This window comes from Manacus candei, unplaced genomic scaffold (assembly GCF_025592945.1).
Source record: "Manacus candei isolate 608988 ecotype Guabito, Panama unplaced genomic scaffold, ASM2559294v1 h1tg000018l, whole genome shotgun sequence".
NCBI classification, from domain to species: Eukaryota; Metazoa; Chordata; class Aves; order Passeriformes; family Pipridae; genus Manacus; species Manacus candei.
The window spans coordinates 20,783,373-20,809,139 of NW_026138066.1; the positions used below are offsets into that span (position 1 = coordinate 20,783,373).

At 39.7% G+C, this 25,767-nt stretch overlaps 2 long non-coding RNA genes across 7 annotated transcripts; both read right to left on the reverse strand.

Annotated features, from left to right (window-relative positions):
• Positions 1–1,820: 1,820 nt before the first annotated feature.
• Positions 1,821–10,451, reverse strand: LOC127469769 (uncharacterized). 3 transcript variants are annotated; one of them, XR_007904055.1, is made up of 6 exons: positions 10,338–10,451; positions 7,467–7,526; positions 6,497–6,655; positions 5,576–5,783; positions 5,177–5,238; positions 1,821–3,490 (listed from the first exon to the last, which is right to left on the reverse strand). It is a non-coding gene; the product is annotated as an uncharacterized LOC127469769 (long non-coding RNA). The 3 variants fall into 3 exon arrangements; XR_007904056.1 differs by lacking the exon at positions 10,338–10,451 and having other exon boundaries at positions 6,497–6,647; positions 7,467–7,509; XR_007904054.1 differs by lacking the exons at positions 7,467–7,526; positions 10,338–10,451 and having other exon boundaries at positions 6,497–7,458.
• Positions 10,452–10,472: 21 nt separating this feature from the next.
• Positions 10,473–24,566, reverse strand: LOC127469770 (uncharacterized). 4 transcript variants are annotated; one of them, XR_007904060.1, is made up of 8 exons: positions 24,004–24,566; positions 23,754–23,910; positions 23,543–23,641; positions 22,846–22,965; positions 13,788–13,847; positions 13,380–13,443; positions 11,297–12,809; positions 10,473–10,987 (listed from the first exon to the last, which is right to left on the reverse strand). It is a non-coding gene; the product is annotated as an uncharacterized LOC127469770 (long non-coding RNA). The 4 variants fall into 4 exon arrangements; XR_007904059.1 differs by having other exon boundaries at positions 10,473–12,809; positions 22,846–22,903; XR_007904057.1 differs by having other exon boundaries at positions 10,473–12,809.
• Between the last annotated feature and the right edge of the window lie 1,201 nt (positions 24,567–25,767).

A 25,767-nucleotide genomic window follows, 5' to 3' on the forward strand; every position in this document is an offset into this window, starting at 1 on the left:
ACAACCATAGAAGTACAGATGTGAGTAAGTCAGGCTGAATATCTTAGGTGAGGGGGTAGAAGAGAGGATACATATCTAAATCATACATCGAACCCTAAGCACTGTATAAATTAGTCTACACGGTTCACTCCATCTCCCTATGCCACTATCTGTCATGTTAATTAGTGGGGAAAGACAAGAGAATGTATACAAAAGATGCCAACAAAATGTATTTTTTGCCTGCTATCAGGTGGGAGTAGAGTTTGAGAAAAACTTCAGGCAATACAGACACAGCTTCCTAGGCAGACAGCTCCAGGTTGCCAGGGAAATTAACTGAAAACAGCGCAGACAGAGGCTCCCTAAACTGCCTTCACTTGGTGATTAGGTTATTTTAAATCTCTCAGGAGATTCCATTCCACTTAAACGTAGTGCGATAAGAGACAATTAGTGATCCTCTGAGAGCGGTCATGTCTGGAATAGCAAGCAGCACACACTTCCCTTTCCTTCCCAGTTTGAGATTTGTGATGCCCGTGACCTTCACTACAGAGCCATGCCTTGTAGGCAGCAAAGGGGAAGAAAAGAGCTGAGGCACAGTGAGTTTCCCTCAACAGCAGAAGGAGGTGAGCTCTGGCACCACTGAGACTCACACGCCCAATTTTGCCAAAAATCAAGTATGAAGAGAAAAAGAGGAAAAACAAACATTTGTGACAATCACTAGTCCTTCCTTACACAAACTTCCTAGAAGCTCAGCTGTGCCTGGTTACAGGTGACACGGTCCAAACTTCTGCAGAGGGATTGACCCTGCTCTTCTGGAGAAGACACTGAGCTGACAAGCAGTGGGGTAATGGCCCGTAATGCCCCACTGCTGCCACTGTTTCTGATGGCTACAAACTGGAGGCCATTTCCCTGTGATTGATTTTTTTGGAGCTCAGACTGGCTCTGTTCATGTTCCTTGAAACTGCGTCACTGGGAGCTGACCTCTGGATCCATTACAGACTGCAGCTCCTGCCGCTGGCAGAAATCAATGCCCAGGAAAGGCTTTGTTCAGTGTAGTTTGTAAGTGAATGTGTTGAATTCAGAGTACAGCAGCTCTAGTCAATCAGGTAATACAGCTGCCTGCCTCTCCCCTTCTCCCCCACTTCAGACCAGTTTTTTATTTGCAGTGGACTTTTCCACAACTGTAGCATAGAGGAAGGGCAGTGAAATTATGCGTACAATTACTGTTATACTTACCTGGATACAAAACTCTGTTACAGAAGAGAGAATAGAACCACACTTAGAAACAGGAGGAACGAAAAGTGGCTATATTTCCCTTTGTCTCTGTGAAAGAGCATATCATAGAATCATAGAATCATAGAATCAGTTGGAAGGGACCTCTGAGATCATCAAGTCCAACCCTTGATCCAACACTGCCTTTTCTTCCTAATATCCAACCTAAACCTCCCCTGGCACAGCTTAAGACCATGCCCTCTTGTCTTACTGATAGCTGCCTGGGAGAAGAGACCAACCCCCACCTGGCTACAACCTCCTTTCAAGGAGTTGTAGAGAGTGATGAGGTCTCCCCTGAGCCTCCTCCTCTCCAGGCTGAACAGCCCCAGCTCCCTCAGCCTCTCCTCATAGGATTTGTGCTCAAGTCTCTTCACCAGCCTTGTTGCTTTTCTCTGGACCTGCTCCAGCACCTCAATATCCCTCCTGAACTCAGGGGCCCAGAACTGGACACAGCACTTGAGATGTGGCCTCACCAGTGCTGAGTACAGGGGCAGAATCACTTCCCTGAACCTGTTGGCCACACCGTTCCTGATCCAGGCCAGGATGCCATTGGCCTTCTTGGCCACCTGGGTACACTGCTGGCTCATGTTCAGCCTCCTGTCAATCCAAACTCCAGGTCCCTTTCTGCTTGGCTGCTCTGTTCCCAGACCCAGTGTAGGCAACAAAAGCAATTTCAGGAGCATAACAGGGGATTCTGACACTGAAAGGGACTCCAGGGTGTCATGAAGGTGCTGGAGAAGATGACATTACAAAGAGAAGGTAACGTCTCTTAGTTAATAAATAAAAGCTTGCCTACTAGATACCTTGCCCGAGACATCACTGGGTGTGGGGGAAAGATGGTGAAGGAAAAACAAACAGGAGAAGATGTCTGCCTAGAAATTCTGGCCAATATGCCCTTTTGAAAATGGAAATTAATATGCCAGTGAATTATACCTCAGCTGAGAGGACCTCTGCTGTCAGGCCAGCTGCAGACAGAGGGAAGAGCACACCAAGTCAAACAGAAAGCTTGACCCAATGAATACAAGAGCCAACACTGCAGCATTCAGGTCATTGACCAAATAAACCCATAAAAAGGCAATGGCACAAGCAGTAGTGGTTTATGTATACCTCACACTAGTGAGCTGCAGGACAGCAGTGGAGACAAAACTAAGGACAAGTGCAATTCAGTGACAGGAAACATAGCTCAGACTGGGCCACCGTCATGACCCAGAAAAATCCTCAGCCATCTGCTGATGTATCACAAGAGAATCATGAGAGGTGAAATGCCCAAATGCCCAACAGAATGCAGGCATTAGCTACAAGATAAAAACAAGATGTTACTCTTGCAATTGCTAAGCAAACCTACACGTGTTGCAAATTCAGTTTTTTTAAAGAAATGTGTACCAATTAATCCTATATCCCTTAATATGTTTGGTTATAGAGGATGCCTGCAGCAGGCAGTATCTAGCAGCCTGTGTTGACTACAAGCATTTCCAAAGAGAAAAAGACTTGGTAGACAATCCAACCCATATGCACCCTTAACTAACTCAGATTTTCTTTCCACCCTGCTGAACGTTCAATATGTACTGAATTTAAGTTCTGCAATAAATCAAAGCAATTAAAAATAGTTAACAGTTGTGTTTACATGAGAACAAGAATTTTGAGATAATTATTCTGAAAGTTGGAAGTGGAACCAAGCAATCTGTCTAATTAGCTTTAAAAACGTACTCCCGCTTTTTGGAGTCGAATTGGAAAGGATTTGAATTTCCGAAAGTGTTGCTCAAATATTTAAGCTTTAACACCAGTCTGAAAGTTCAATATGTGTCACAAACCACTGTAATAATAATGATGGTGATAATAAAACTTTGATAGCAGCCATCTGCCCATTCCAGACAGTTGAATCATTTCCAGTGCTCCCTGAGAGCCAGGACTGACATGGATTTTTATACACTATATCACAGACAGTATATGCAGGGTCTGCAGTCGAGACCTTTCTGTAATGACGTCAAAGAGGCTGTGCAGCCAGCTTTTAAAATTGCTGCAGGCTCATCCTAATGACATTAGGATATAACAGATGAGGAAAGGAAGATATGTATATCAACATTACAATAACAAGCAAGGACAGCTCACTTTAGCTCTGGAGGCAGCACTTAGGTTATCCTCCATAGAGCTGCTCTCCAAAGTTTGTGTCAGTGGAGGGGGTGGGGTGTGAATTCCATGACTAAGGGGCATAACTCAGCTGGAGAACCTTTTAGTGTGAAGCCTGGAAAAAAAAAATAAAAGACATCGGAATTATTAAGAACTTAAACAAGAAACTAGAAAGAGACTTCAGCAAGGCATTTTGGTTGTCTGCTTGCAGACATAAGGGTCAAGTGCACTGTTAAGAACAGTCTATAAGACACAGCTAAGCAGTTCTTCCAAGAGCAAACAAAAAAATCTCAAAATACATTAATCCAACAAAATATTCCATGAGCAGTCACAGACTTCTGGCAGGGCTGCACAATGGGTCAGTTTGTACCAGCCCTGGTGATAACCTACATACAGCCACACTTACAAGCGAGCATGTCTGAGCAGGAGCTTTACTGATACCTAAAAGAGGGACAGGGTAGCCAGTTTTTTCCCTAGAAGTCCAAAAGCTGCATCTCTTCTGTGATGCACCTGGGTCTCAGCCCTCTGGATAATCTGGGAAACTCATATCAGGTATTTATAAAGAGGCATGAAGAATCCCCGTTTCTTTTCAGAGGGCCAAGAAATCTACTTGGACTTTTCATCTGCCTGGGTTTGTGCAAAGCATTTGCCACTGTCCCTCATGACATTCTTGTCTCTAAACTGGAGAGACATGGATTTGATGGATGGACCTCTGAGTAGGTAAGAAATTGGGTGGAGGGTTGTCCTCCAACAGGTTGTGTTCAATGGCTCAATGTACAAGTCACAAGCAGTGATGAGTGACGCTACTCAGAGACTGGTATTGGGACCAGCACCACTAAACATGTTAAAATGTTAGATCTTAAAATGTTTGAGATGTTTGTTTAACTGTTTCAGGTGTTTAACAACTTTGTCAGTGACATAGACAGCGGGATCAAGTGCACCCTCAGCAAGTTTGCTCACAACACCAGGCTGTGTGGTGAGGGTGACTGGAGAGACTGGAGGGAAGGGATGGCATCCAGAGGGACAGACATGAGAGGTGGGCTTGTGCAAACCTCATGAAGATCAGTAAGGCCAAGTGCAAGGTCCTACCCCTGGGTTGGGGCAATCCCAAGCACGAGTACAGGCTGGGCAGATTCTATGAAATAGCAGAGTGTGAGTCCAGTTGCAGGTATTAGAGGAATTAATTTAAATCAGGACAGATTTTAGGAAGTTTTGATGGAAATTTTTTGTATTTTTAAAGTCCAAATCAATAAGTGGCTGACAGATTTCTGAAAATGAGCACATCTGTGTGCTGTGACAGGGGAAAAAAAAAAACCCATACTGAATCTTTACCAGTACTTATGAAATAATTATTTCCTAGTGCAGGTGGGTGCTCCATTTCATTGCATGAAATATAATTCATGGAATTTTGCCATTTGCACTCAGTAATTACTCTGAGACTATCGGTATTTGTATGAAATATGTTAAGAAATCTGTATTATTTTCTTTACCTCTAAAATATCTTGTCATTTAGACATTCATGCTAATAGCATGATGTGAATATTCAGAGTTTTGTTATCCTCTTATTTAGTTTTTCCTTTATATCTTCACTCTACTTAGCAGTACTTACAGTACTCCAGATGTATCTCTCAGAATAGGTATAGTGTTTAGCATAATTATACTTATCTATTATTATCAACATTAAACAGCCAAAGTTTAATTTACTCCTTGTACCTTTCCTTTCATCTCTTTTTCTGGAAACCATTAAAAAGAATGTCTAATTGCATCATAAAAACCTGGTTTTAAAAGTACTTTTACTTACCATGGATTCTTAACCTTGAAAGGAGCATTCTGGGGACTTTTAAAGGTTCTGGATCTTTAGACCTGAGGAATGAAGAACAGAGGCATTACCACACTGGAAGGCACCAAGTGTCTCCAGGTACTGTATTTCAGTGTATGGTGCAATAAGACGGAATATTCAGAGATATGGGGAATTATGAATACTTCCTTGAGGTTAATTTAAGGTTAAAAAATTTTAGAAATCTATCTTTTGAGGTAATTGTAGCAGCACAGATTGGCAGGGTGCAGCTTAGGCTGGCAGTGCCCTGGGGGCTGGGGGCTTCAGGGAGCCCCAGGGCAGTGCAAGCATTAAAAAGTGCCTAACACAAGTCAGATCATAGTACAGTGAGGAGACCTTCATGAAACCTGGATGACTGCTCACCTGCCATTTCTGTGGTCTGACCTGCATTCTCCCCTGCTGGTATCTCTACAGCACTCTCGGTCTGCTTCCCCCGTAGACTTTTCAATTTTACTTCTTTACCTCCAAAATAATCATTGTTGAATTTGTTGCTTTTAATCAAGTGCTGTGATTATCCCTGATTCACTCCATAACAACCATATTACCTGATGGAAAGGTAGTGTAAAAAGACCTGCAAAAAGTCAGAAAATAAATAAATTAACCTAAGGGAACACCTTCCCAGGATCAAACTACTGCAAATGTTTTCCTGTCTCCCTCTAGTTATTACCAGCTGTTCTTTGTCTATAAAGTCATCTCATTCAAATACTTCACGCTGATGGCAGTGTTGCATGGTAGAAGACAAGCAGCAAAATGTCTTCCTTGCCTTGTGCTTTTTCTCTATAGTCATATGATGTGTTAAAACAAACAATTCAGGAAAGCCTTAAGGCCCCCAGAGTCTGCTGAGTTTGTAAGGCAGAAAGCTTAGTCTGATTTCCGAGATAAACTAGAGCAATGGCAATTTTTTTTATGGTAAGCAATGATTCTGATTGAAAATAATTTTAAAGCTCGGGTAAAGATACAGAAAGATACAAATAGAAACTAAAAACATCAGAGTTCAGGGTGAAGAATTTAATTGGGTTTAGTTCTGGTGAGAGGTTATGCCAACATAAGAACTACCCCCTAAGGTGTGTGGGAAAATGAAGAAGAGCTGAGGATCAATGAGCTTGGTGCCACCACTGCATCAGGCATGGGGACAGAATCCCAGCTGGGCATAACACAAACCAGGAAGCCTCCTGTGAGCCTGAACCTCTTCCACCCCTTCACTGAACTTGATAAAGTGGCTGAAAGGATGAGCAAATGTTTCCATGATGATTCTTCCACCGATCCCCTTAAAAAGACACTCACTTGATATTGGTCTCCAAGGACAGAGATAACCCAGCAGTTGCAAAGCAAAGGTCTCAGACAAGTACTTGGCTGCTGGACTCAACACTTTACTGTCAGGATTCCCAGATGTTCTCACCGTGTGTCTGCAGCTTTTGCAATCTCAACCGCCAGACTTTTTTCCTCAAAGAAAAGGGGGAAAGGAACTGAAGGGATTAGGAATTCTGAAGAGAGGAAATATCAGAGCAGGAATATAAATACAAAAAGTGAATGGTGCCTTTGCTGACCTGAGAAACATTAAAAAAAACAGTACCACAGGCAATGCACATAAGCCAAATATTGCCTCATGGGATATAACAGATGGAAATACACATTTTCAAAATTTCTGGGGGGGGTGGAATCTAATCTTTGGGATAACCCAAACTAAGCCTTGTAAGGCTTATGCAGTACTCAGAGGTCCATTTTTCCAAGTTAGAGAGGATGATTTGGATATTTGACAACTTGGATCTCTGATCACTCACTGTTCATATGGACACAGACTGCTCATACAGATCACGAGTGGGTTTAATATCCCTTGAACCCAAAGTCTACTAAAAAAGGAGGGGAAAAAGTAGCTGCAAGACTTTCAACTTCACAGCAGTGAATTGGCCTATTAAGTGTTAATTCAGGGATACTTTAAGAAACATCTATAAATTTTTAGTAAATTTGAATCAAGATGTAATTTTTGTAGCTAAAAGCTCTCTCTAATCATAATTCTCATAAATATTCATGTGATCAGCGTTCTTTTATTTTTCTGCCCATTTAAGATTCTGATGTCTCTCCTGGGATCAACTACCTGCCAGGATGAATTCCATAAAAGAATTCTAAAAATACTGATAATGTATAGAGATAGGATTGCTCAGATGACCTTATTCAGCACATGTCAATATTAGATGAGCAACATTTTTATGTTGACATTTTTACTAAGTCCAGAAATGCATATTTTAATAAATACCTGATGAAAAACATAGCTTATTTCCCAATTTCACAAACTCATTTGTCATCTTCCATTATCCTGAAAGGTAATAAATATGAAAAATGAAGCTCCTATCAGATGGAGTAATGACAATTCTTAGACAACCATTTATTTAGTAACTTATATAGCTCTTTTTACACATTGCAGCATTTTTCCATGCAAAACAACAGCCAAACCTCTCTTTTTATTCCCAGATTTTCAATAAACAACTGTTCTTTCAATTCATTATCAACACCACATAACAGGCAAAAATGCTGAACCCATAATAGCAGGAATGATTCTAGTTTCATTATTTCTCCTTTTTTCATGGTCCATTTTCTTCTCTCTCCCCTGACCATCCATAAATCACTCCTGCTTTATATTACTATTTTCCCATGGAAAAAAAACCTATATTGAATTGGATTTTTAAAACACACATTTCAGACGAAAGAATCTTCTGACATACACAATGCAGGTCAGAATTCAACCCTGCTTTTATGATTTTATAATATATAATAGAAGTATCTGACCTATGAGTAGCAGTGGTGGCAGGGTAAAGTCAGCACAAGATTGTTCCCCAGCCCCTCTGATGCTACTCACTAAATTGGACAGTGTGACAAAGTGGTTTTCTTACACAGCCTCCTTAAGTTGCTGGTTTGGAGATGGCAGCATTGGGCTGACTGAATGAAACTGCAGTTTCCAGGACTCATTGCTTGGGGCTATTTTCCTGCATTATGGTACTGGGATACATCCTATACCATGAGAATAATTAATTTTCTCTTATCAAAGTCAATCTGTAGCTCATTTTTATCTCTTCACCAGCTATATATAAATAATTGGTCCTGGTAGTGCTTCAAAAAAAAAAAAAACCAAACATTTAATATCTTGCCCATATGACAATAAAATCCAGATGAATATCAGCTACTTCTCAACACCCTTACTCTGAGAGAAAGAAGAGGAACAGAATGGATGTCCAGCATGCTCCAGCCAGCTCTGAATGATCACCAGGACCCCAGAGTATGCCATGCAGCACTCTTGAGCCTCAGTAAAGATCCACATCCAACCTGATGTTATTCATTTATTCATCAGACTGATGGCAGCTCTGGCACTGAGAGGGATGTTTCTGAACTTCTGCTCTTCCTGTCACCTACAGAGAGTCAGTGGCAAAAATATGCACACATTCTTAGAATCTTTCTAATGCAAAACTCACATGGACTTATCTATTTTAGGGGATCATTATTATGTTTTCTTTGTCTTATAATTTTTCATGTCATTTTTTTTTCAAGTTAACACACGTATTCACTGGAAAATAAACTAAGAGGAGAAAAAGTGTTGTATTATAGACTATCAAGAGAGTTCTAGCATACAAGTTCTACTTTAAACTAAAAAAAAAAGTTTACATAGAAATATCTTTCATTGTAAGAAACCTTGCATGATGCACATCAAAATGAAAAAGGGTAAAACGCTAGTTGTAACTCTAATATCATTCTCTCCTATAAAGACAGAAAGAGTTTAGGGAGGTTCTCTTTTGATGAACTTTTTGATTTCTTTATTGCTTTAATACAATCTGAACTCTACAGTCTTTAATGAAGAAAAAGCACTAATTTATAATTTGAAGCAAAAACATTAATAATTTGGCCCCATGTTTGAAAAGCATTAGGGATCTTCTAATATTTTCTGAGGACTCATAGGCACGTTATGGTAGGACTACATAAACCAGACTTCCAGTATGGTATTATTCAGATGAAAAGATTACATATTAATTCTCAAAACACTTCATAGGTGAAGTTTTGTAGAAAGAAAAATATGATTAAGAGATTTGTTATCTGTATACTGCATTTTCTGAAAGGCTAGAGAGTGATATCTTTCTTCCTCCCATCATAAGAAATCATTAATATAAAATAGCTTTTTTTAAAATCACATAATTCAATTAGAAATCACTCTAAGTTGTTGTGTTCTCTGTTTTTAATCAAGGGGCACCAGTGCAATAAAGGCAAATTACTGATTTCTGAGACTGAATTATCAGGAATCAAACTGTGGAGACTTTCCTTCTACAGAAGTAATATTAATTGTTGGCAATTATGGCAGAATTATAGGTTCAATTTTTTTTTATATAAAACCTTATTGAATTCATTGAACCATGTGCACTGCGTCATAATGGGAATCATCAATAAACTCTTAGGGAATATTTATTTCATTTCTGCACTGAAGGTTGTTGTAAGAGCTCATGTTATTCAGTTTAGGTACAGCTGCACAGTATTTGGTTGTTTTGCCTGGGTTTGTTACTCTTATGCCAGGGGAAAGAGACCATTATTCACTAACATTTTATAGACCGTTTGTACTTCAAATGTTCTATGTCAAAACTAATTTAGTAAGCTAAGTTCAAAGGAAGAAGAAGGTTAGTTCATCCTAGGAACTGAGGTTAACACTTAGGAACCTCAGAAGGCTGTATAGGGCTGGTGACAATTGACAGAGGATTCTCAGAACCACTACAATCATCTTACCAGCCCAGACCCCAAAAGAACTGCAGTTCACTCTTCCTCCTTCCTCCAACCCCTGGTAGGAGCCTGAATCTAAGGGCTCAAGTAGGTCTGGCAACTCAGACTGGCAGGTTTCTTTTTGGCCTCAGACATCTGAAGAGTTTTTGGCAGCTGTGGGCAGCAGCACGGCGTTCTGCCCCGGCAGGAAACAGCCAACCAGGCAGGTACTGGCACCTGTGATCCCACCATGTCTAACCCTGCCAGTGGACATCAGTCTCACCAAAGCAGCAATGTGTCTGTACAGCTAATTGGATCCAAGAAGGTCAGTTTAATTCCTTCTTTTTTCCCCCCTCAATTTTTAGCTCAACAACAAAAGATAAAAGTGTTTCACCTTAGTCTCACGTTCACACGTGCTTGTCACCCAAGCTCTGACAACCTCATCTTCCTTCTTCCAGATATCTTCTTCAATGCTTTTCTCTTTCTGCTGATCCCATCCTCTGCAAGCCTACTGAAGGGATTAAATGATGGATTAAATAACAGTGGAACAAAGGCAATGTTTTCACACCATTACTCTTCTTGGTACATGTTCTCTCTCTTTCCCTATTGCCCTCTGACACAAACCAAGGCAGTCAAGTGAACATGACCTTTGGAGTACTGAACATGACTTTTGGAGTATCACCAACACAATACCAAAAAGCCCCACGAATGAGGCCCTCCTGTATGTCAGGTTCTTGCTGTAGCACTAGAGACAGGGAAGAACAACATTCATTAGTTTATTAATTTTTCTGCATCGAGATAAAACACTCCTACACATATCAACAGAGCAGCACAATTGGCCTCTTGTCCTATGAGCTCCCTTTGTGCATATACCAACAGATCACATAGCCATGTGTCAGTGTGCACTCACTTCTACTGTGATCTTTCTATGTGTTGCTTGACACTTTGAAAGTGCTCCCTCCAGTAAAGACTCCCAAAAGCTTGAGCAAGGCAACTTAACTTGGTCTAGCTTCACAGATTCTTGCAATTCTGATTTGATTTACTCTGCAAACACAAAGGAAATAAAACGACAGAAGATGACTCCACAGCTTATTTTTACCCGTGTCACAATTTTAACACAGGAAGAACTGACAGAAGTGTTTTTTAGCTTGACCTGTCCCAAGTTTAGCTCATCTGGGCTCACTCCAGTAGTTGGATAGGAGTAACTGTGCTGACTAATGGGGAGTAAGCCTATTGTAATCCTTTTTAAACATCTCTGACTGAGCCATTTGATCCTACTGCTTCCCTGGAAAAGGCATGATGCCGTAGTAACAGTTCAAACCAGGTTGCTTTGGGGAAAGCACTGTAACTTACCAGAATTGAAGGCAGTTTTGGCATCAAATACAACAGATTTAGTAAGTGTGACGTGCAAATAGCTGTGAAAGAGCTGATGCTGTTGAAATGAATGTTCACAGTAACAATAAAAATCAGTTCAAGCCATTTTGTACAGAAACCTATGACACTCAGAAATTCTTTCAAAAGGACAGGGCAGTGAATTTGATCCTTGACCATATCCTAGGGAAACACTGTGCTTATTGGTGGCTGACACATTCAACTGTGACCATCACAGCACTGATTCCAGAGCATCACGTGTAACATCTGGTCAACCTTTTTAGGAGCAGTACATCCGAATTTGCTACAGATAATGTAACTAAAACAAAAATAATCTGTTGATTTCCTGTAGGAATAGCAAAGCAAAAGTTTTTCTTTGTAAGCAGACAGATCAAATTGCTGGGTTAAAAATTATTTCAACTCTATTCATTTATTCTGTTGGCCAACCTCTTCCTCCCCATCCAGCCAAGGACTCATTCCAAGCTCTGGATAAATCGTTGGCAGCCATTTTCATGACATGGTTGGCTTGAAAAGGCACGGGAGGAATTCCAGCACTGAGAATTCAGCTGCAGGTGGAGGAGCACAATCTGGCATATGCAATGGCTGTCATCTCCACACACACTGGCATTTGCAATCTATTTTTCTGGCTCACAAAAAGTTGTGTGATCATAAGCACTTAGTGTAACACTCAATTACTGCTTACAAGCAACTCCATCACTGCATGCACAGCAATATGACTGAAGCTGTTGGCCTGTCTTTGAAGCAAATCCTTAGGAGTGGCAAGCCCCTAATCAATTCATACTTTTTTCTGTTGGTGTCAGCATTCTTCTGGAGAAAGAAAAAGGTGCTTCAATTCCATCTCTTAATGAACAGCTGAGAATCTCTCCAAAACCACAAAAAGGTGCATAGCTCATAATCAGCAACAGCCTCTTTTCACTGTAATGGATGAATGTGGAGTTGGACAGTAGTTGCTTGATATTTTTGAATGTCTCTGTATGGTGGCAAGACTTCTCTAAGGATCTTCCTTGCTAACAGTCAGTAAGGCATTTTATCGATTTCTGACTTTTATAAAATAAAGTTGTTATCGTAGTGATTAGAGCAATAGAGGGGAAGATTCCCTTCCCTCAACCTGCTTCCACTCTCACCAATACAACCCAGTATGTGTTTAACCTCCTTTTTTTGCAAGAGCACACTGCTGATTCCTGTTCAGTTTGTTGTCCACTAGGACCCATGGGTCTCTTTTTTTTTTTTCAAAGCTGCATTGTCCTCCAACCTGTAGAGCTGCATGGAGTTTTTTTATCTAGATGAACTCAACATCTTTAAATCCATATAACCCTTGTTTCTCGTGTCCTTCAGTGTGATGTTAAGCTCCTAATGTTGTGGTATGCTGGCAGATGAAGATCATATTACAGTTTACAAAGGCAGCATTCATATTTCTTCAGTCTGAGTCATCTTAATACATATTCAGGCTGATTCAGTGGTTAGGTCCCTTTTACTGCAAACATAAACATCAGAGAATTGATTTAGCAAAGAGATGACACTGAAATGCTTTGTCTTGATCTTAGCCTCAAAGCACTTCAGTTAAAATGCTTAGCAACAAAGCACATCTCAGCAATAAAGGGAATGACGTTCCCTAATTTTCATTTGAGAAACTGGAATCTCTGAACAATGAAAAATGGTGTAGGCAATAAAGGAGCCTTCAGCAAGATTATGATTTTGCTCTTAAGCACAGCAGGCCCACAGTGGCAGTATAATGGTAAATATATTGGCTTAACAGCTATTTTTTGTAGGGGATTGCCTGTCTTGTTAGCTCCAAGATAACAAAATGTCCTCGTGATTAAGGTTCCCACAACACTGTCTGACTTAAGGCACACTCCTCAGCATGTCCCCATCAATGCTATATCAAGTTCTAGGTGAACTGCCACTCAGATCCCTCACCAAGGCTTTCTCCCAGAAACCTCTCAGCTGTATTGAGGGTGGGGACTTATGTCTGGAGCTCACCCACACACTTCTCATGACCCAGAAACTGGGTATTGAGTGTGTGCAGCAAAGGAGCCTGTCTTACCATCAGCAGTGTGATCAATGGCACAGAGACAGGGTCCTCCTGGAACACCACGACTGCTGCTGCCCTGCAAACAGAGAGTGGGAGGACCTGGGTCTGCTCTGCTCTCTCTGCAGACGGAGGTACAGCACCCTGGGGGCACAGGGCTGCCTCCCCAGCAAGTCCACCTGGCACACAGGCAGCCTTCTGTGCCCCCTGAAGGCTCTCCAAGCCTTTGGTTCCTCTTTATTGAGGCAACAAACTAGCTCTGCCCTTCTCACAGGAACAGCAGCACTTCTGTTTCATGCCTATCTCTTTGCAGTGAGAGCCAACACAAATAACTGATTGTTCTGCAAAGCAGAAAATGTTTGCAGAAGGGTGAAAGGCTACATTGGATCAAACCTTGGTGGCATTGGGTTTGTAGCTACTCACCAAGGAAGCCCAGAAAACCAGCTGATGAAGGAGTTGGTGGCACATTTAGGCTCGTAAAGCCTAGAAAACAAAGACACTTAGTATAAGAAGATATAAATCAGCTTTTCTATTGAAGGTTTGTCAAAATGGTAGACCACAGTGAGGAAATAACTTGCCAGATTGCTTCCCACCATCTCTAGTAGGATTGTAGGAAATCATCTGTGGGGCCTTGTCCTTGATTAGACCCTAAATGTTACTGTAATAGCAACAGCAGAAGGTTTTAGTGTAGAAAAAGAAATACTTGGGCTTACATCTAGACAAATAGAAATACCTCAGAGTTTTTGTTTATTTTTTTTCTTGAATTTTAGAGGATTAAGAAGGGTTGTTTTCATGTCATTTTGGAAATAGCAGATCTTATCTGATCTTATCTGGACTGCTGGCAATTGACCATAATACTTGTTGTGCTTAATGTGTAACCTAAGAACTTAGAAAGGGACATACGTGTTTGGAAACTAATGCTAACCTATTAGTGAGGTAAAATTGAGTTAAAAGTGAATAATTTTTAAGTCTTACTAGCACCTCAGTCCTTTAAAAGTCTTTCCAATTAAAAGAACTTCAATTGCAGTATAAAATAAAATGCACGGGAATTTGCTTCTACAACGAGAAAAGTAATTTTTAACTTTTGAAAGAAAATACCAATACCATATAGAAATTATGCAGTAAAGAAATTATGTCATCTCTTGTGGGAAGAGAAATCCAAGAGAAGACCTTTGGTATAATTTTGAACAATGATTAAAATATGTCAAAGAAATGGAATATGAGAGATATCACGGTGCTTTTTGCTGCTATGCACCCTGCTCTGACACAAAAGTGCCACATAAAAATTGCAAGAACTGATTCCTTACTGCTAAAGAGTTACCATCTTTATAGCAACCAAAATTTTATTTCACCTGATTGCCATGGACTATGACCTTAGTTCTTTCATTCCAATCTCTTATGCCTCTCTGCATTAGTGATAATCACCTCCCCTCCCATGAAAAATGGACCCTATCTTCTCAGGATCACAAAACAGAGGGCAAGGGATAGGTAGGAGTCAGAGGACAAAGCAAACCCCATGCTCTTTGCCCCAGGCTGGGTCATATATTTTTTGATTCCTTGTGATTTATACTGTTCAAATACCTCATCAATATATAAGAAATAAAAACAAGAGAGGAGTTACAATAGGCCAAAACCAGAACTCCAAGTACAAATTCCTGCAGATTATTCAGACTCCAACCCCTGAATCATAAACCAGATTCATGGGTTTGGCCCCAGCCCCTGTGCAAACAATGCAGAGGCCCCTCTTCCAGTGAGGTTCAGCTGTTGCCAAAATCTTGAATGAACAGTCTGTCACTTTTCTGAGACCAAGATGAGTGATGAAACTTTCACAAGGGAGCAGCTGACCCACATTGCTCAAGAGGAGCACTGTCCCAGAAGATGAGCATAAGAACAGGACTCCATTTAAGATGAGAAATTTCATCGAGACGTTTGCCAAGTGCTTTGACTCACACAAATCAGAATCTGTCCCTGGCCCTGACTTGGCCATCAAACCCACATTTTGACATATGTCTAATTCAGATCTCAGTGCTGCCCACTGGGTCTACCTCTACACAACACATTCATCGTTTCTGGTGAAACTATGGGAATATAAACTGTGTTATTTCTTTCCCTTGTACATAAGGTAACAAAAGAGGAGGATGGGAAGAAGAGTCGGAAATGTTTTCTGGCTATAAATAGAATTCCTTAATTGCTTAGCCTGCTTCAATTAGTCCATTGCACAATTACAGTTGTCAGTCCTTCACTCCAAAGAATCCTTCTGAACTGCTAATCCAGAACTGTGATTTAAACAACGCAGCATTAAGAATTTCCGTGTGCAGCAAAACACAACCAATTATAATCAACACTGGCAAATTCTAATTTGACATTAGACATAATTAACTACACGAGAAATTACCCCTATAATAATATTCGACAGGAAGAATGGCAACTTCAGTAACTCATGCTCACTATTAGGTGTAGTCACAAAGTTCCTGTTGGCTCAGTGATTAAGTACCTTACACAGAGGCCAAAGGCCCAGTACCCAGATCACAGAGGCCTAGGATTTTTGGGTAGGCCAGGTATCTGTGGTACTTAGTTTTTGGAAGTGAAAGATTTCTTCTATCATCTCCCACTGCCATAGAGTATAAGAGGTTCCAGAAGCAGGAGCTGAATCCTAGGGGCAGACTGAAAAGAGCTTATGGCACAAAATAGACCTTTCATTCTGGACTCCTAAGCATCTGATACAGGAGAGAAAGATTAATTCAAGTGTGCTCTTGACGTTTTGGCAGTCTTTCAGCTTAACATCAGGAATTGAATTTTCTCTTCAGTTTTGAAAATTCTTGTCCAATTTTACGGCCATCTTCCATCTTGCTTTACTTCTGACAGAACAGTTTAATCTTGGCCCTCTCTGCCTGAGGGTATGGTCACTCAAAGGTATCCTGTTAGAGCAGCTTAATGAATGACAGCTTCTCAGCCTAGTCTGGTAAACCTTGAAATGGATTTTGTGGAGCAAATAGTCTCTTCTGTATCCAGGTCTTCTCGCTGTTGCAATCTTAGCTATCCTTCCTATGCCAACAGTGGCTCAGAGGTCTTATTTTATTTGAAAAATGTAACGTGAAATAGGAACTGTTCTATCAGCTTGCTAAGCTTTGGAAACCTAGTGAACCCGAATCAAAGCTAATGGATATTTTTGCAGTTTTTGGGTTAGCCTGGGCAAAACCAGAACAAAATGAAGAATTACATTAGACAAGTCAACAAAGAGGGAAGGAGAAGGGATGCAAGTGGCAGTACTGAAACCTGATATGCCAAATTTCGCAATCATGATTGTTTCAAAGAGTTGAGTGTGACAATCAGTCCCATGTGGGAAGTCTGGTGACAGTGACTCTCAGTGACACAGAGAAAACATTGTGACATAAAATACACTGTAGTTCTTAGCATCCTCCACTTTTGGATAGCATTGGCAATAGTATTTCCTCACAGTTGTATTCTGTAGCTTGAATAAACATTATCAGAAACCTTCAGGATGAAATCCTGGCCCCAAAAGTTTAGCCATTCCACTTAAGAGAGCCAGAGTTCATATTTATAATCTTCTCATTTTCTGTTATCGTGCATTCTTTTTCAAACTTTCCTTTTTCCATTTAGAAAGTGCTCTTAGGATAACAAAGCAAACATCCAGTGGATATAGAAACCTGACAAGGAGCAAGCCTCTTGCTCTAAAAGCAATCCAGACCACTAAATTTTTCATTAATTAGTATTTCTCAGAAAGTTACTGATTAGCCGCCCAGCTGTTTCCAAAACTTTAGTCTGAAACAGCCCAATAACTACAAAAACAAGTTTTCACATTTTTAAAAGCTAATGGCTCACAGCTTTTAGCTTTTGCATAGGCCAAGATGACCAGAAATAAACTGGACAAAAAAATGAGCAAGGAAAGCAAAGACAAGTTGCACAAGGAACCACTTCAGAAACCACAAATGAGAAAAATAAAATAAAAATTAAACCCCTGTAAAACTGTGCCCATCACTTCTTGATGAAGGACTGGTTTTTACTGGCAGTACTAATTCTTCTAAGGTTAAAATACTGGTAAATAGTATCATACATATACATGCTTATGATATCTTCAGCATTGCTCCTGGAGATAAATATAATCTATGATCCAAAAAGCATTTTGGACTGAGGATAATTCACTGGTAAGCAAACGTGCATTCTGTAAGAACAAATATAGTAAAACAAAACAGTGACAGAAGCTGTAAAAAGAACATGTGACATCATATTACCCCTATAAAATGAAGTCTCTGTGTTAATTTTACTCACAATACTATTATTTGACATCAGGACTGAGGAAAAAATGCATCACGAACCTACTCTTTTTTGGTCCACACATAAGGCCTATTTTTCTGACCTTGCCTTCATTAATAAATACACAGCAACATGCATATTTAAAATAACAAATTAACAGGACACTTCACTGCACACACTTACATCCCTGGGGAGAAGATGAGAGTACAAACAACATGTGACAGATGTTAATCACATAGCTTAATGCACTATTGGAAGTGGGTCAGCAATAGCAATGAAGAGCACCCCACTGGAACAATAAAAGGATGGAATAGAATTAGAATAAATTATAAACACCTACAATACAACTGAAATGTGAATAATGAATTTGGGTTTTTTTCTGTTATATGAGAAAGTTAGTTTTGAACATGGGTTTTTGGTGGAAGGTATCCTCTCTTATCTTAACAGCTGGCGTCAAAATAAATATTTAACTTTGCAGATGACAATTGACTAGACCTATTACACATGGAGATGTGGTTAAAATCAATTGGAGAGGGAAAGCAAATAAGAGATTAATTGATCTTCTTAATTGCATTTTTCAAACAAATGGTCATTTTCATAAAGATATAGACCAAAGCCAGGCAGTATCTTTTCACAGGATAAGGAAGACCTTAACAAAGACACATCTAACTTTTTGTAATGACAACTTACATTTAGTTTGCCTCTCATTGAATCAGAATTCAAGGCAGGAGTTCATTCTTTCTCACTACAAAAAGCCTCATAAGCAACACTAAAACCCTTTGCTGAGGTATCAGCAACAGCGGATGGTAGGGAAGATTAGAAAGATGATATTTTTATGTCAAGTAATTTTAGTCAAAGTAGAATTCTAGGCAGCACATTTTATGCTTGCTAATCTCATGTCCACCATGGTAGCAACATCTTTTCAGATAACTATGACTTTTGCTCCATCGATCCACTCGAATTTTAATTTCAGTTAGCAGTCTTGTTTTATGAACACATTTTGTGCTGCCTTTTTGCACTGAAGATAAAGTTCAAGATGCCTGTAAAGGAATGGATTATATATTTTCTTCTATCTATTTGCATTGCCTCTTAAATATGAGTTCACTGAGCAAGAACTGCTTCTATGTATTAAACTAATGCCTAGAATAACATGACTATGATTTTGACTGGGGCCTCAGACAATTGTAACAGAAATAAGAAACAACCATAATAAGTACTTTGGAAGAGCCCTCCCTTTTGTAATCGGTCCTAAAGGGAAAGGACTGTGCAATTAGAAAGACATTTTATCCTACAGTTCTGTAGAATGGAAAAAAAAAATGTAATATTGACACATACATTGGCCTCCTAAACCAATTTTGATGACTGCAATTTTTCACACTGTGTGCAGCAATAACATTGCAAGAGTTAAATAAACTCATATGAAATTTGACAAAAAAATAAATTACTGTAGTTCCAAAGTTCTTTGAACAAATAGCTAAAAAAAACTTAAATCAAAATAACCAGGCATAACTGCAATATGACAGTAAAAAAAATGCAATCTAAACATCTCAATTCAATAATAAAGTACAAAAAGGTAAGCGCATAACTCAGGAAATTAGGACTGCATTTCTTCATTTTAGAAATTGTTTTATTTGCACTATCAATCAACTGGAGACTTTAAAACAAATGATTCTTCCATTGTATAGTGTGTCCTTAATTTGTATGTATACAAACCTCTGATTTAAGGACAGGATAAAGAACGTAGATGATAGTAGAGTTTATGCTACTGCTGATTCCGTTTTTAGTGAAAAAGTACAACCATTTGCAATCACATGCCTAAATCCTTTTTCCCACAGTAATTTCTGCAGCAACAGGCGTGTACTTTTGTTTTTCTCCATACACATAAAGTACCATAATTTAGGAACAGCCTGACACTCATATTGAAAACATCAGTAACACGAAATTGAGAGGATCAATGCTCCGCAGAATAATATAAGGCCAAGGGACCTATGGAGGCCATCTGGCCCAACATTCTGCTCAAAACACAGTTGATGTCACTGTTTAAACTGTTCCAGTTTCTCACTGTCTCTTTTACGAGGGTGGGTCCTAAGTAGGACATAGTGCCTTAGACATAGGTGCACAAGATCCAAGCTGAGGGCTGTGAGTACTTCCCAACATAATATCCAAGCAATTTTCTTAAGAATCTGAAGACATTTACACTGTGGCTTAATTTTGCACAAGGTTAAAATGCATTTAAAGCAGGGCTGTCCACAAGTGTCGATTCAGCCTTGCCTGGAAATACTTTCAAAATATGTCCATCAGGACATCTGGGCACAGCTCCCTGCCTTCCCACAGGAGAAGGTCTCCAAAGGGATGAGACAACTCAGGGATTTTATCACAGAATTGTTTGCACAATTCAACCTTTCTAGTCTATGTGGTGTAATGCTGCAAAGGACGTGCAGGTCTCAGATGTTGTGGAAGGCAGACCAGGCACTCACTGGTCAGAGGAGATGAAGAACCATAAAATGTAGGTGCTCTCCCACAGGCACTTCGGGGCAGCAGCTGCTTGCCTCTGCCATACTGGAATTGCCAGCTCTCCAAAAGCAGGGAATATGGTAAGCAATGAACAGGAAGCAGCACTGCTTGTGTTGGCTAAGTGGCAAGTGAGTCTGTGTTTTGCTGGAATGGGCTTTGCAAGATTAAGCAATGAAAGAAGGCTGGGGGGTGGAAGGGAAAAAAAGTACTGGTTCATCTTGTAAAACTACCGGTTGTCTCAGACAATCTTTTATTACCAGGGCAGCTGCTGGTCTTCCCCAGTGTAAACATGGTGAGGCTGATTTCAGTTTTAAGCCTGAACAGAGCTAAATGTAGTGGGATCTCCCACACAGGCTACCACGGCACTTGCTCTGCTAGAAGAGCTCCTGCAGGAGGGTGACCTATCCAAAAAGCCCCAGTTTGTTTGTTATACATCTCTTAAGTATCAAAATAAATCATTTAAGGATGCCTTGTACATTCAGTGCTTTATGTTTCATGGTTTAGAATCATAACCACTTTAACTAAATGTATTTTAACAGATAGGGACAATGAAGAAAACTCCATTTTGAAACTGAGTCCCTGAGCTCTCCTGCCATGATACGGTTAAGTATTCACTACATAGCTGTTTATATCATTTAAATCTTTGGTGTATTTTATTTTGTATCAAAGTTTTGGAGTAGATTGAAACTACTCATATTAGTCTTGGTAACTCTTGAGAAAAATGTCAAAACAAAATGTGCTGGAATTCAAGAGGGATTATAAATACACAGAGGGATAAGATAGGAACTAGCTTAAGCTTTAACTATCATATGTCGAAAGTTATTTTCTAGTGGGTTTGAAGTATGCTACTTCTTCATGTTTTTTAGTCCAGGATTGAGATTAGGAAAGTGTTAGAGCACAGAAACAGCTCAGGTTGTTTAATTGTAGTACGCTACAGGGTCTATAAAGGGAGAGAATGCATCCACTAGCAAAAAGCCTGAATCCAAAACCTCAGATGCTAACAGGCCAAATTCTGGAGTGCAGGTATGAAATTTAAAACAAAAAATTTTATCCAAGCATAGCACTGACACTGTGAACTTCAAGGAGAAGGATTTTGAATGTTGAATGTTGAAGGTGCCAAGTCCCTTGTCAGCCAGTATCAGTGGATGCAAGCAGTCAAGTGCCAATCTTAGAAGTGGTGGGTTATTAAATTACTATAGTTCAAAGCTTCGAATTTTATTTCTCTCTCTTGAGGTTGTGTCAGAAGGTGCTTAGGATGTTTGGGCTGGCACTCACTTTTTCTGCTTGTATTCACACACCTGTGTGAATACTAGACAGAACACAGCTCCATGCAAACTTTCCTGAATAAAACCCCCTGAAAAGATTGGCTCCAACACTTCGAGTTAGTGTTGTGAGAGAGGCTGAACCATGTCTGTCCTGCAATAAAGCACATTCTCATTACTTTAAAAGGGTAACCTCATAAATTGCCTTCTTTAAAAAGACATCCAAAAGAAAACCCCTGTGGGAGACTAATTGTGATTATAAACACACTAGATGAGCAATTTGGGAGAAGGAAATCTAACAGAGAGAGAAACATTCCAAGAGATGGTAATAGCCTCAATTCCCACCTAAACTAATTGCAAAAAAAGAATTGTCCAAGAAGAAATAACTTCGATTGCTACTTCACTCAGTGCTAGAGAAGCAATTTAGGGTGAAATCATGTGGTTCTAGAAGACAAGGAATATTCTTACTGATTCAAATAGTTTATAAAGATATCATCCTCTGTCTTTTTGATTATGGCATTCTTATGAGTGGTGTCAGTAGAACTCTTCAGTAAGTGGTTCCTGTCAATAGTCTCAAGCAGTTCAAGAAAAAATGCTCAGAAATAACATTAGAGGTTGGAGAGAGAATCATGACTGTGAGATGTCAACATGGAAATAAGCTAGAAAACAACCTCAAAACAGCATGTCTGAGATGACAGCAGGGGATTTATTCATAGGTCTTGACTCTCTGTTTGCAACAAGAAATCGTGGTGGGAGGGAATTGATAAAGTAGGGAGCAAACTGAGCTGGGAATCGTGAACTTGGTTGTAAAAACATATAGTGGTTATGCTTGAGCAAATTGAAATCTCTTCTGTTCTCAAAACAGCAAAACTTGTGGAAACAGTGAAAATATGTTATTATTGAATTTGCCAATTCATAAGAACCCATGTGAACCAGTTACTCATTTTACATATCAACAGGCAATAATTCTACCACATCTCAAGCATTTCCTTTTTGCCTCCAAGTATCATGCAAATTTACCTACTACCTAATAATGAACACCCTCTGAGTTATCTTTGTTAGGTGCTGTGAGCAATTCTCCAACCATTCTCTGATCATAGTCTGTCTTATTATATATGAAAATACTTGTTCTTAAGAATTATTGCCAATTCCCCCTCAAAATAGAAAAGATAAAGAGAATTGTCTGCAGCTCAGGTAGATAAAACTGCTTTTGCTTTAAACAAACTATTGCCAGTGTTGAAAGTGTAAATGCTTAGTAGAAAAGAATCATCAGTAGTGCCCATACATTAATTGTTATCCAGAGTTTCCAAAAGGAGGAACCATTAAATAAAAATAATACACTTTATAAATATGCTTTCAAGTTAAAAGAAAAAAAATATCAAATAAATGGCTGGAGTACTATGACATTGATGAATGCAATACAAACTTACCTAGACAGTCTAAATGAAGGCACTAGTCCAGGTTTACAAAAGCATCTGAGTTGGCCATCTAACAGGATTTTGGAAAGAAAGATGTAAGCACAGGAATTCTCCACCATTCTGTCTGCTTGCCTAACATTAAATAAACAAGAGATCACCTGTGTTCTGAGGTTGTCTAGTTTCCAGTGCCATACAATGAAACTTCCATAAGTTTTCTTCATAAATCAAAACAGAATGGAAACACAGAGAAGCATTTAGGGAAAACAGACAATTGTATCCCATCAGACTTAGGATCGGTACCAACCCTGCTATCTCAATCTGTTTTCTCCAAAAAGATAGTTATTTTTTCTCTTTCCTCCACTGTACGTTCTGAGGACAAAAGCTCCTCTACAGAATCCAAAGCAACTCACAATATATCACTTAATAGCTGTAAAATCTGCTTAGGAGTCCAAATTCTCATAACCTCTCTTATGTGACAACACCCAGTGGTTTCTGTAGGACTGCTAATGTAACTGCAGACTGAACATGCTCCTTTCAGTTCTACATAAGATTATTTCTTGAGCAGTTTTCTGTACCTGTAGGTGTTCTTTACTTACTCACATTGTGTGTTAATTCATGCAAAGCCCTTAGTTCAAGTCACTGAGTCAAATTCTGCAGGGGAAATTAAAGGCTACCAGCACTAGTCTGCAAAGATACACAGTATACTCACAAAAGAAGCCATTCAAAAGAGGATCTCAGGTTTGCATGGCCTTATCTCCATCTAACTCCCCATATGTTCTTTCCAGGAAGGAAACAGTAATGCCATGCCCTGAAACGACACCGTGGTGAAACATCTGTAAGTTCCTGAAAATCCTGAAAAGAGCATTCCCTGCCGAAGCATGTGTGGAACCAGTTGGAGAGCATGGACTTGCCTGTGATACCTTGAAATTCTTCTGGAATCCTGACCTGCAGAGTAAAGTCCTTATTGAGTTTCCATATCCGAGTCCAACTTTTACTCAGCTGGAAATTAGCCTCATTTTACTCTTTTCCAAAAGGTGTTGGATCCAGACCTGGGCTTTTCGAAGAGCAGAAGAGCTACTACTGGAACATATAGAAGGCTTATCAGAGAAAATAATGCTTAATTTGGCTTTACACTTTTAATTAACTCAATAAGGAAAAATTATACTATACCAGTTCAAACTGTGCTGTTTGGCCAACGCTGCTGCTGACCTTTTATCTTTTCTTCTGTGGGGACTGACCATCTCCATGGAGAAACTGTATGACAGAGATAAGAATCATATAGCTAAAAGGCAAATGTCTAGACTTTGGACCCAATTTGTTTTATTTTAATATAGTTATTGCACAATTGCTTGCAAGTATCTTTTCAGTTCTCACAGCTCAAAGATTTATATCAGCCTAGTTAGCTAACATTCACAAGATACATATATATACATAATGCTCATAAAAACTGATAATGATAAAATTCTGGGAGGCAAAGATGATTTTTCAGACACTATCTGATACTACTGATTAATATCTTTGTGTTGATACACTAATATTCAAGAAATATGCAAATTTTGCACAATCAGGAAATGCCACGTTTATTTTTAAAGCAATAATAGCTTCTAAGGGGATCCAAAGCTCTTATGTCTCACAACTCTCAAGTGAGCTCAATTACATGAATCCCAAGTGGAGAGCAGTATAGTCTAGTGATGCTGAGCACAGTGTACTTCCTCTCCTTTTCAGATACAAGATATTTGCTGCCCTTTATCCTCTCTACCTGCTGATATGAAAAGCCCTGGCTGTTTTTCTTTTCATGAAGTACTGACTTTGCCTTTGGATGCTAGACATGGAGTCTGTGCACCTTGGACTCTCTTGGAAGAGTTGAATATCTGAGGTTTTTTGAGCAAATCCCTCTGTGGATTTGTGTCTAACAAACTGTTCTGAAGATAAGACTGCAAATAAACAACTTGAATCTTTTGGCACCAGCAATGGCAATGTCTGTTTAATATGGTCTTTTGAAGACAAGAGAGTTTCTCCATGTTGGGCTTTGGATCAAATTCTGTAACTATTATATGTAAAATAAAACCATTAAATCTGTCATTTCAGACTAATCTAAGAAGATTCCAGCTTTCACCTATGTCCATTTATGATGCAATTTATCAAGGTGAAAGCCATCAAGGGTGAAATTAATTTTAGGAGAAGTCTAATAAAGTTACAACCACATGTTTAGCCAAGCTCAGATGGTCTAATGGCAATAACATAAAACAAAAATGTTCTGTGACTGAAGAGCTCTGCCATAATTTGAAGAACACCACCAGAGTGGGGAAATCCGAGATGCAGCTCCCACAGCTGCAGGAACTCAGTTATATTACACACGTGACAGGGGAGCACAACTCCCACTGAATCCAACTGTGCTACATTTTCCATCTCTGTCTGTGACAGGTCAGATTCTCAACAGATATAAATCAACCAGTTCCACTAAAGTCAGTGACAAGCTGGACTGATTTACGCCAGCTGAGTGCTTGGTCTGACCTCTTTCCTGTCCTGCAGTAATTGCATGACCAACTTGTGATGGCTCTTGGAAACCCATTGCCTCTGTACCTTCAGCTTCTGGGCACACTGCAGTCATGGGCTCACACTGCTCCTCTGCCCATGGTGGTAATGGGGCAACATGTCTTCTTGAAAGGGAAATAGGGGTAATTTGTGGCCCAGGTGTCTCTCAGACCCAAGAGCAGTGGCAGTGGTAGAGGCCATGCTATGGCTCTCTTTAAATCTGAAGAAATAAACAGGACTAGAAATCTTCTACCTGATACTCCCAGACTTAGGGGACTAACTCCTGGTTGTATATCCAGTCTGTAAGTCCTGCCTACATTCCTACTGTTGCTTTGCAAAGGAAAATAAAGATAACCCAGACCTGATCGTTTCTGGTGTGGTAAACTTGATAGGATATGA